General features: G+C 30.0%; 1 long non-coding RNA gene across 1 annotated transcript; it reads left to right on the top strand.

Annotated features, from left to right (window-relative positions):
* The first annotated feature begins 6,370 nt into the window (after window positions 1-6,370).
* On the top strand, window positions 6,371-9,468 carry LOC147802038 (uncharacterized). Its single transcript, XR_015430257.1, has 4 exons — window positions 6,371-7,295; window positions 8,054-8,122; window positions 8,299-8,367; window positions 8,758-9,468. It is a non-coding gene; the product is annotated as an uncharacterized LOC147802038 (long non-coding RNA).
* Window positions 9,469-12,668: the final 3,200 nt, after the last annotated feature.

Below are 12,668 nucleotides of genomic sequence, written 5' to 3'. Positions count from 1 at the left end.
TATAAAAAGTTTTTATGATGTGAGGAAGAATATTATCCTTCCTAAGAATGAGTAATGGTATCCATACATTATTATTATTATTTATAGTATGTGTAGAGTTTGAAATTGTGTTAGTTACACTAATACTCTATGGCAATAAATAAAAGTTTTTTTTATCGTAAGGTATGATATATAGTGAGAAATGATTTTTAACAACTTTTTAAAGGAACTTAATTATGATTAATAATAATTGGGCATTAATTTATTTTTCTTGATATTAAGTCAAAATAAAGTTTTCTCTTTAATTTTTTAAACAAAAAAACTTAAATACACTTTAGTTTTAATAAAAATACATTGTTAGAGTAAAGGAATTAACAATTGAATAAAAGTACCATTAAAACTGAAATAATAAAGCAATCCAAACTTATATTGTAAAGCAATTCCAAATATGCCAATTGTGTAAATTTCTTGCAAGAAAACTTAGTATTCTTATTAGCCTTTAATTTCTTTTAAATAAAATCTTAAGGTATAATTACAAAAATGTCAGCTCTAAAGAAATTTTTTTAAAACTATTGTAAACATATTTATTTTTTTGTTTCATTTTATTTTTCATATAGATGATTATTTAATTTAAAAACGTTTTATGTGTTCCTTAATTTATGAATTAACTGATTTGCCATGATTTAATTTTGACCTTTTTATTTTTGAACGAAAAGAATTTTCTTTGAAATTTGCGAACAAATAAAAAAAATTTTACGAAAAATACTTTGATCTTTGGTAATTTTATTTGGAAATTGTGGAAAATGTAAAAATGCAAAGTGTTCAATAAAAAAAAAAAATATTATTTCGCACCGTCGTTCCTTATAAATAAATATCATTTTGAACAATGATATCGTTGAAGATTCAATTTTTAAAAATTATTTACATTATATTGTTATGTTCAAAACCAAGCTCTTCGATAATTCTTTAAAAATATTTGAGAACAAAATGTTATATAAATGATCATTAGATGGCGCGAATATAGAGTAAAGACTACAATGTTCAAGTTTACCCTGACGCCCTTCAGGTGAACTGATTCATCTTCCCCGTCTACATCTATGGGTTGAGTGTTAGGAAACAAGTATTTCTAGTCCCGAGGGTTCGGAACTCTAGCTTCGGTCATGTTCAATATTTAAAAATTATATTTAATGAAAATAAATGTGCTTTTTTTATTTATTTTTAAATCTTGTAACTTAAATAAAACATTTTTTTAAAAATTATTATTTTTAATCACATACAATAGCAGTAAAATGGAGAAATTCTTGCTCATATACTGTACATATAAATGGCCCCATATCTCCCTTCAATATTTAACTATAATTTCCAAACTCGACCTGTCCCGCAGTGGACTGATCGTTAAGACACGGTTCCCAGCAGATCACCGAAGTCAAGCATCACTGGCTGCGGTCAGTGTGCGGGTGGGTGACCACTTGGATCAGTCTGCGTAGGGACCGAGGGTGTGCGGTATTGGTCCTCGTTAAACTGTGCTACCGTAAAGTGCGCGACTAAGCGCGCAGATCGTCGGGCTACCGAAGCGGGGGTGCCATCCCCTCCGCAGAGGATCAAAATTGTGATGGCATGTCTTCGGATCATCCTCCGGAATGCTTCCCAGACCGTCGCCAATAGCCCATTGTGCAGCTCTAGTGCGACGTAAATTAACAACAAACTCGACATGATATTATATTAAAGACAAGGAAATTCTTGGATCAGTACCCCCAAAGGTATGATTTGTTTTGTGAACAGGGAGGACGTTGTGACTCCACAGATTTAACGTGCACGAGTCACCATTTACTACACAGGGAGTCTTCGGCCGGCGGGGATCGAATCCACAACCTCTTGAACATGGGCCCAGTGCCCTACCAACCAGGCTATCCTATGGTCTTTAATAACTTCCTACGCACTTTTTTTTCATTCATTAGAACGTTAATCTTACCGATGGTCACCTGAAGGTGGGGCGCTCTGTAATATTCAACTTAAGTGCAATAAAACTTATAGTCAAAAAATACATGAAGTATATTATGTTGATTGAATATTTGTCCACTGTAGAGCATTTTTAACCGAAAGTTTGGTGATTCGAGCCCACGGGACCGCCATCATTTTAGAGCAGTGTTTCCCAACGTGGGGCCCACGCCCCACTGGGGGGGGGGGGCAAAATGAAAATGGACTCGACACGAGTTTAACCCTTTTGCTCTGGGCCATTTGAATGTAATACTAGATTTCGATGCCAAAATTGAAAGAAAAAAGCAAATTCTTAAATAATTGCAGCCAATTAATATTATAAATTTGTTTGACGAGACCAAAATATCAACTGGGTTTTTGGCGGCGTCAAGTTGACCTCGCTGCTGCAGGCTCCGCTCGAACCCTCGGACGCTTTAAAATCTCGCTAAACACTGCAGTTGTTTGCATCTGAAAAATAGACGAAATGAGTGAACAGGGGTCTGTCTAGGTTTTTCTGAGAGGTACCCATTTTGTGAAAATGTTGTCATAATTTGTGAACAATTAAAAATTATATTAAAAGATCAACACAAAAATATGGATTTATCGTTTCTTAAGGGATAAAAAAATAAAATTTTAAGAAAATGTATTTTGTGAAACTACTGTTTTTCCTAAAATTGAATTTGTGAAGGTACCGTTAAACGGTAGTAAATTCGGCCTGGACCGACCCCTGGAAAATATTGAAAAACAACTTGTTGAAAAGCTGAAAACAAGAAAATTCTCAGTGCTAATGGATGAATCAGCTTAGATAGATAGTGCTGCAGTATTGATAACTTATGTAAGATATATTGATAAAGATTGATAATATTGTAAATATTGATAAAGATATTGATAAACATTTTGCTGAAGAAAAGTTGCTCTGTAAAAGATTAGAAAGCACCACTACCTCCAAAGATATATATAATGAGCTAAAAAACTACTTAGATATCAATAATATTCCAATGAAAACTATAACATCTTGTGCTGCAGATGGTGCTCCTAATATAATGGGCAAAAAAAATGGTTGCTTAAAATTGATGAAATATGAGAATCCAGAAATGATTCTTGTGCATTGTGTTATTCATAGGGAAAGCTTGGTAGCTAAAAACATCTCGACTGTTCTAAATAAAGTACTACATTCAGTAATAAAGTGTATCAATGCTATTAAAGCTAATGCCAAATGTGAGCGTCTCTTCAAGCTATTTTGTGAAGAACAAAATGCAGACCATGTGACTTTTACTTCACACTGATGTAAGATGGCTCTCTAAAGGGTACTGCTTGAAGAGATTTATGGAATTGTTTGATACTCTTAGTGATTTTTTAAGCAACAAACCTGAAATGAAGTATCTGTTAACAGTCGATGGTAAAGCATTTGTGAGTTATTTAGCAGATATCTTTGAAAAACTAAATATTTTAAATAAGCAACTTCAAGGAACAAATAGAACTCTTGTTGACGCAAAAGCGAAGATATTTTGTTTCATTACCTTATTGAGTTATGTCAGAAATATATTAACAACAAAATCTTCGAACAGTTTCATTGGCTCCAAATATGTGAAGTAAATGATACCGCTTTACTTGTTATTGTCGATCAACTGAAAATTGTACCGACTGATTTAAAAGAAAGATTTTCTGATTTAAAATTAATTATTTTCCAACATGGATGATGCAGCCAATGTTAATGGATTTGTCAGATATACCAAATATGCAGTATCAAAAAGAGCTCGCAGAAATGCAAAATGATGAGTCAGTTAAAACTTTATTTAATACAAAAGGAGTGATGGCACGGCTTTGAGAGGAAACAGAAATCAAATACTCAAATTCAACCAAATGGGCAAGAAAACTATTGTTACCGCTTCCATCTTCATATTTTGCTGAATGTGGATTTAGTGCTGTAAATGATTTACTGTTAAAAAAAAGAAATCGTCTGGATATAACACAACGGGGAGACTTGAGACTGAAGCTAACGAAATTGGAACCTAACATAAAATCTCTGTGCAGCAAGCATCAACTGCAAGGATCTCACTAAATTAAAATATTAAATTATTGTAGAAAAATTTTGATTAAATTATTTCGCATTTGAATTTTTAGTTTTTCATTATACTTTTTGAAAATTTACATACTGTGTTTCGTTAACAATTTCCTAGTGATTTCTTCTGAAAACCTATCATTTAAGTTTTTTAAGTGAACAATTCAATTTTTTAATGGCAAAAATAATGTATAGGTTACATAGGGGGGCATAAGAAATTTAAAAAGGCTTAGGTGGGGCATGGCACAAAAAAGGTTGGGAAACATTGTTTTAGAGTCTCAAAATGAGGTGAAATCCGCGTATGCATTTAGAATATGGCTCGGTTGTTCTCGAACTCATCCTCTACCCCTACTAAACTAGAGCGAGGCGTGCGTGCTGTTTCGTTTATATCTTTCGAACAAAGTGTCTTACCATTCCAAAAATTTGGAATTAATATCATTATTGATTATACTTCACACTGTCGAAATATTAAAAAAATCAAAGATGTCCAAATTGCAAAAAAAAAATTTTTTTTCTTCAAAAAATGAATTTTTTTATGTCAAAAACAAAAAATTTTATATTTTAATGTTGTTTTTCTTAAAATTTGAGAAAAATCACTTCAAGAAAGTGTATTTAAATATTTTTGTTGTTGGATGACAATACGTTAAGAAATAACTTGCAAAGTCGTGCGCTCAAAAAAGCGAAATTTTAAAAAATTCGTTTAGTCAAAAATATGCAATTTAAACAAAAACTCAAAAATACGTGTCGATTTATTTTCAGTAAAGAACAATAAAAAAAATAAATTAGTAACTTATAGGGCCACATTGTGGGCCCCCTATTAAGCATGTAATTATCTCCTTTAAAATCATGTAGGGTACACTAGTACCCGGTAATATAATACGTGGTTCAATTTCAATATTAAGGGGAGATATAGGACCATGCTGTAATACAAAATATTGGTTTCGAATTTCCTCATTTTAACGCTATTTAGCACACTCATATATATATATATATATATATATATATATATACATAGTAACCTATAGGGCAGCAACATTGTGTAGCCTATAATTATTTCCTCTGGTAGGGCACACTATTACAAGTAATTTTGATCCCAATCCAGAGCCCAAGGGAACTCTTGTATCACGTATTTGGAGAAATTTACCTTCGTGGAGGATTTTTTGATGCAACTAACCCTCATTGGCGCAATATGGAGAAGAAAAGTTCCCACAGTTAGCCTGACAACAAGGTGGCCAATGATCCGCCTACCACTGAGGGCATTTTATGTCAGCACTGTAGTCGGTGCGGATTTTGTATCGACTTGTCACAGTTGGCATTCGAACCAGATTCACCTCGTTAGAAGGCGGGCACTTTATCCCCTGAGCCACCACGTCTAATCTACATTATCAAAAAACGCGTTTATGTTTTGGAGATTTCACGAATTTAAGCTTAAAGAGCCGCGATGACTAAGGGTTCGCCTTCCAATGAGGCGAACCGGGTCCGAATCCCGCTTGCACTGACCACAATACTAACAAGAAATATTCTCCGTAGTAGTAGATGATTCATGGGTTCCCTTTGCCGTCAGGTTATCAATGCCAGGTTCTCGTGGTCTTCCTCTCCATGTAGCGCAGATGCGGGATAGCTCCATCAAAAAGTCCATCACGAAGGCAAATTTCTCCCAATACTCAATCCAGGAGTTACCTTGTCTTCTGGATTGGGCTAAAAATTACAAGGCTGCGGAGTTAAACATTAGTAGTCGTAAACCCATAAAATTGGGTTGGCTGTTCAACCACGGTTATAAAATTTAACCTTAAAAGAAAAAACTCCGACCTTGAACCATAGCCTCCGAGAAATAAAGCCGTTGAGATCTCCAAGGTCTTTTAGCGACGTCACAAACAGTAGCTCTTAACTGATTAAAACCGACAATTTTAAATATTTGTTATTGAACAACAGCTTCGGTATGTCCGTCGGATATGCTATTCTTTATATCATTGTATAAATAATATTATATTTATACATGTACAGTACCGAAATGTATAAGTTATTATAAAAATGGGCCTAATGTTTTGGATTACAAATTCCCCGTCAATAAGGAGTTTATACAAAAGTGGAACCATTCAATTCTCTCTCTCTCGTACGCTTGTTAAGGTAGATGGGTGCGATTGTTCTTTTTTTTCAGAAGCGCCATCTATGGCCAAGAATTCGACTTCTGCCACACCATACGTCACACCTGTTTATAGGGCGGATCCGTTCATACATCCACAGATCGTAATTTAGACCTAAAGCAGAGAACAATCCATCTCCAGTTCTTTACCCTCAGTATGTACCCAGTTCTGTATCTTAAGCACAATGAAAAACCATTTGTTGTTTTATTCGAATTTAATTTCGAGGATATAAAACAGTTCAAAAAACTTCATTATTGGTGTGTACACTTTTGTCAGTAGAAAATTATCTTGGTCGACATTGCTTAGCATAATGGAGAACTTATATAGCTAGAATATTACGCTCGTGTAATAATGGAGATTAAGATTTAATAATGGTTTTGACAAGGTTTTTTTTCCACCCCTTCAGTATTTGGAAAATGAGAATTCTGAAGAAGCTAAGTGAACCATTTGAATAGTTGATTGTATTCAGTAAATTTTGTTCTATTTGACCTATTCATAAAATTTAACTAAGTTTTCAAAATGCTCTAAAATTTCAGAAACTTCATTAATCTAATTTTTAAATACAAAAACTTTTTAAATTTGGTAACGAGGTGCATAAAGAGCTTTCAATGAATAAAAAGGATTACATAAAATAACGGAATTTAGTTTGTTAACATATTAGAACGCAATGAGAAAAATTCTTTAACCGACGCAGATCGGACACAGGTATTCTTTATACATATTTTCAAGCTCTCTAATTATAAGTAAAAATATTTTTTTTTTGATGGCGGGCACTTGGGTTTTGTCCCATTGGCCACAGAAATGCCAGAACTGCTACTCTTTTTACGTTACCCAGTGGGCACCTGTAGCGAAGCCACGGCGGTGGAGCAGCGTCGCCCACGTCACACAACCCCAAACCCGTTTATAGGACGGGTCACATTCACACAAAGAGGAAAGGATATAGACGTGACCCCCGAGAAGTAGGAGGCTTGCTCTCCCTCCAGTGTATGAGTCATTCTATTTAGGTGAAGACGAGTGTAGTAAAGCAATGGTGGAATGTTGTCTCGTTCATCTTTAAAACTATGCAATTAAAATTAACTACAGGAAAGTGAGCACGTACGATATCAATTCATTAAAGCATTGACGTTAAAAGGGTAAGTTTATTTATGTTTTTATAGGTAGATAAAGTAAAAATTAGTATAGATGTAATGTGTATGGCCTATGCATCCTTTGTTTACAGGCCTATGCATGCTTTGTTTACATTTAGAACTATTTGAAAATAGCTTATATTTTATTTATTCTCAGGTGTCTTGATTTTTCATTTAAAGTTATATTTCATTAGTTTATAAAGATATCACTTATACATTTTAGATGAGAAAAAATTCTTTATTTGTGATAATGAACCAACTTTTTTAGTAGTTAAAATTATACTTTTGATATAATTTCTTTCACAATCTTATTTATTTAGTAAATTGTAATTGTAATTATGGTTTTGAAAATAATTTTTTCCCAGTCTGAAAATAATTGCAACAGATGTAAAATCAATTAATGTTTTAGTGATTTTTAATGTTTTAAATTTTGTTATTGACATTACTCGCAGCCTTAGAAGAGATAACGAGTTTAGCATAATTCTAAATATACAAATTCTATTTATTCTAAGTATACTAATTCTATTTATTCTAAGTTACTGTTTTCATAGAGATCTCTAATTTTTAAAGGTTTTTATTTTTTAATTAAATGTCAAACAGAGGACAAGATTATCCTTATAATTGCTACTTTAATATTATTTCCCAGTATTATTATATTGATGCATATTATTTTAAGGAAGATATTCAATAGAGTGATTTAGTAGTAAATATTTATTGTTTCTTTAATAGAAATTTGTTTTAATATATTTCTTTTTCTTTTCTAGCTTATGTGCCACCTTGTTCTGATTCAGTGTTCTGATTCTCTGATAGCCTAAATTATTGAGGAATTCAAGGTTTGTTATATGTTCTGTATTAAATATAATTGCTACTTTAATATTATTTCACAGTATTATTATATTGATGCATATTATTTTAAGTAATACGTATATTCAATAGAGTGATTTATTAGTAAATATTTATTGTTTCTTTAATAGAAATTTGTTTTAATATATTTCTTTTTCTTTTCTAGCTTATGTGCCATCTTGTTCTGATTCAGTGCTCTGATTCTCTGATAGCCTAAATTATTGAGGAATTCAAGGTTTGTTATATGTTCTATATTAAATATAATTAAAAAGGTATTTAAATGTATTTATGGAACATTTAAAAAGTTTTGATATGACTAAATTAAATAAATATTTCCAGCCTTAATTTAGGTTCAGTTATTTTTTAAAGTGCATGCAACATTGACTGTGCATGATAGCTGTAGTATTTTGTATGTGCATTAAAATTTTTCTCTATAAATTAATATAAAGATTAATATAATTAATGTTAAGAGTCGTATTTAGCATTTTTTTAAGTTAAAACTGCTTGATAATTAGTGTGATAAGTTTATAAAAATATCAGCTATACATTTAAGATGGGAAAAAATTCTCTATTTGTCGTAATGAACCAACTTTTTTAGTAGTTTAAATTATGCTTTTTCTTGCAGATGGTCTACACTTGTTCAGTTCCAGGTTCTTGCAGATTCATTTCTGTGTTTTGATACCTGCCTAAAGGGACATGACTTGTTACCATTAATAAAAATAATTCTAAAAGCTGCTACTAACAGTTTACTAAATAATTATTGTAAGGTAAAAAATGATAATTTAAAAGTTAAGAAAATTCCTAACATTACCGTAGTTACAAAAAATAAAAGGAAATTGGAAACTTATTCTAAGAGTTCAATAAAGAAAAAGATGAAGCTAATATATAGTATAGATAATTTTGTTCCAATTTTAATGAATATAATTCTAATATATCTGGATTTAATTCATTTATTGATCAGTTTTACCTTCCTTTTTTAAAAATGATAAATTAAATTTTATTATTTGTAAATTTTTTAGCATTGGCTGCTTTAAGAGTCAAATCCCCTTCATCTCAATTGTTATATTTTTTTATTATTATCATTTTATCTGTGTTCTTTGAGATTTTTATACAGTATTAATATTTTTTCATCAGGATCCTTCAAATATTTTTGTTTCTACTTTGCAAAAAATTTTTGTTTTATGTTAAGGTTTGTATGTAATATCTCGAAAATAATATCTGATGTTTATATGTAATTATGTATAATTCTTCACCTCGATACTTTAAATAGTTTTAGTTACTTTCTTGATATGTTTTGAGATTTGTATGCAATGTCAAAATAAATACTTAAATTATTTTTGTTTGTTTTATTTGTATACTTGGAGATTTGCATTCATTATTAATATCAATGCTTAAAATACTTTAGCTCACTTTATTATTATATTTTGTGTAATTGAATAAATTTATTGTTTTCAATCTGAATAGGTCTCTAAACTTTATCTAGAAACAAACCGTGTTACATAGAACAAGAATTTTCTAACATATAGAATAATAAATTATTTCTAAAATTTTTACAGATCTAGGTTTGTCTCATTTAAAGGCACTTGATTAATACAAAATTATAAATATGTAAAATATTATTGAAATAATGACATTAATGCTTCTTAAATGAAAGTAGTCTTTTGCATTCAGTCATTTTTTCACTTAAGCAATTACTTTTAGATTAGTCATTTATTTCAATTCAATTTATAATGATTTTAATTGTGTTGTGTAAATTAAAAACTATTTTATAACAGTATTAAACTTATAGTTGAATAAACTTATACTTTCAGTGAACTATTTTCAAAACATACCAATAAAAAATATTACAAGCATTTGTAACATTTATTATGACTTTAATTTTATAAAAATATTTTTATGCATATCTTATATCAGAAAAGTTTATTTTATCTAACTTATAATGAAAATTATTAATACTTATAATCTTTTTTTATGTGTTATACCAAAGTAAACCAATTACAATTAGCTGTTATGAAAATTGGCTATAGTATCATTAAAGCATATACGGTAAAAATTAATGGGATTGTATGCAATATTGAAATTTTTTAATCACGCTGTCTTAAAATTTTTATTCATTTAATTGTGTGGTTCGAGCAAATGTATAAACTTTTTGGTTTTTATCTGACAGAAGAAACATAAAACGAATTAAAAAATTAGTGCTTATTAAAAACTCCGAAATATAAACCAGGGTTCGTGACTTTTTTGAATTTTTTGAAAATGAAAAAAAAATTTTGATGTAAATCTGATTTTTTTTATTTAAAAAAGATTTTTTTTTTATTCAAATACACTGCAAGAACTTCGATTTATGACTATACTTTGACTTTTTATATTAAAATATTCCTTTCTAATCTGATATCAAAATAGAGAAGTTAAGCTAAAAAAATTTGTAAAAAATCTATGTACTCATTGGAATTTTTTTTCTCACAAAATTACTTTATAGAAAATCTGATAACGTTAAAGATACTGTAAACATATTATGAGAGAAAAATGCTTAAATGTTTGCTTGAATGTGTCCTTTCAATCTCCAGAATCGAAATATTTGAAAAAATGTTATTTCAAATGTGTTGAAATTTAAAACATACCAAGAAAGAAAGTAATTTCATTAGCTGAAATTAATTAATGCAGCAGTAATAAATTTTAAAACTAATGCAGCAATTTATTTAGAATAAATTTTAAAACTACGAAAAGACATAATAAAAGTATCAATAATTTAAAACATTGTTTTTTAACTTCTTAAATTAATATATGTATAAAAAAAATCAATTGATTTAAATCAACAAACCCTGATATAATCCAGAGTTTTTTTTCACTGACTTCAGAAAGAAAATTGTAGGAAGAAAAAAAAAAAAGGATTTTGTAAACACGATACTCCGCGATCATCTTCTACCACGACGAATAGTATACCCCTTCCCCTAGATGCGGTGACTCATTCCTCAAGCTAGCAGGCCTCTTACTTCTCGGGGGTCCCACCCTTTCTTAAAGTTTTTGAAATCTATATTAATTTCATCTTTTTCTTCTTTTTTACCCAGGGGTTTCGGCTAAGCCCTCTCACCTGTTTCTTGTAACCCTTCTTTTTATTAATTTGTTCCAACCTTTCCTTAGTCCCTATTTTTTAAACAACTTTCTATGTGTTTATACTTTTGGAGCAGCCCTTGGTGTTTGGAAGTAGTATATGATCCATACTATGACGCACTTTTATTTTTAAGACTCATGTGCAAAATGACAAACTTTAACCTCTTTTTCATGTGGTTACACAGGACATTGAAAAATAACCATAAAAAATTCCACATTTGATTCTAATAACTAATTTAATCTTAATAATTGGAAATCGTAAAAAAATTCCAATTTTCTTATATAAAAAATCCTTATTATGAATTTATTGCCATGTTAGACAATAAAATAGTCATTTCTTTTGTTTTACAAGGTTAACTAAAATGACGATAAAGAAAATAACAGAAATAAATTGTTTTATATCTCATCCATAAAAATATATTCATATTTTCCTCAACCATGCCTTCACTATGCTACGATACCTTTATCGTCATTACGATCAATTTCATCAAATTCTCTCTGAAAGTTCTATTTTTTTTGGAACAAAATATTCTGTTTCTTCCTTTTCTGAATTTACAAGTATAGAATCACCAAATTTCATATTTACTTTTTCTCAATTATATTAGATTACATATCCTAGGCTTCAATTCCTTCAATTTTTGATTTCAGTGAATTGAATTTTTCCATTCATTTGAAAACGTTTTATTGAATATTTAAAAGCCGAAAGGTACAGTATTGAAATCTTCTGAAATTCGAAACAAGTCTTTTTTATTCATTTTACTTACTTGAGAAGATCTGCCACTTTACATTTTAAACTGATTTATTTCTACATTTCAATAAACTGTTTCACCTGCAATTATTTTCATTCTTTCATTGAAAATTAGTGTTGTTTCACTTACGTAACTCATTCTACAGTTTTATCATTTACTATACACGCATAATCTTTAATGGCTCTAATATCCATATTTGTCTTTTAACTTCCTTGACATGCGACCTGTTTGAACTGTGTTGCTCCTGTCATCTATGTATACTATATCAATTGTATCATAGTACTTTACTTTTTCACCCAATTTATCGAGTATTTCGTACAACTTTCTACTAGCAGAACTAATTGTAAAGATTGATATGTATAAATTTGTATAAAAATTGTTTTTTGTGCTTTTATCTTCATAGTTATAAAACATTTCTGTGCAAACATCGGTCATAGAAATAATTTTAAATCTTTAATTTCCCCATCAAGTATTATTTTATAAAAATCTTCTAATTCTATAAAATTTTTATTTTAAACACATTTTCTTTCTGTCCAAAGTTGCCCCATGCTATAAAAAAATTAAACTAGCATAAATCTTTGACCTGGATTTTTTACCCAATTTATCAAATTCTGTGTATAATACACCTTTAGCAGTTTTCTTGTAGCGCTTAGCATTTAATTCGTATTATTTTCTA

The sequence above is a fragment of the Parasteatoda tepidariorum genome, chromosome 11 (assembly GCF_982258835.1).
Source record: "Parasteatoda tepidariorum strain Cologne lab strain chromosome 11, Ptep-v5.0, whole genome shotgun sequence".
Lineage (NCBI taxonomy): Eukaryota > Metazoa > Arthropoda > Arachnida > Araneae > Theridiidae > Parasteatoda > Parasteatoda tepidariorum.
The sequence above is the reverse complement of the archived record's forward strand: the minus strand, read 5'-3'. Positions and strand labels throughout refer to the sequence as shown.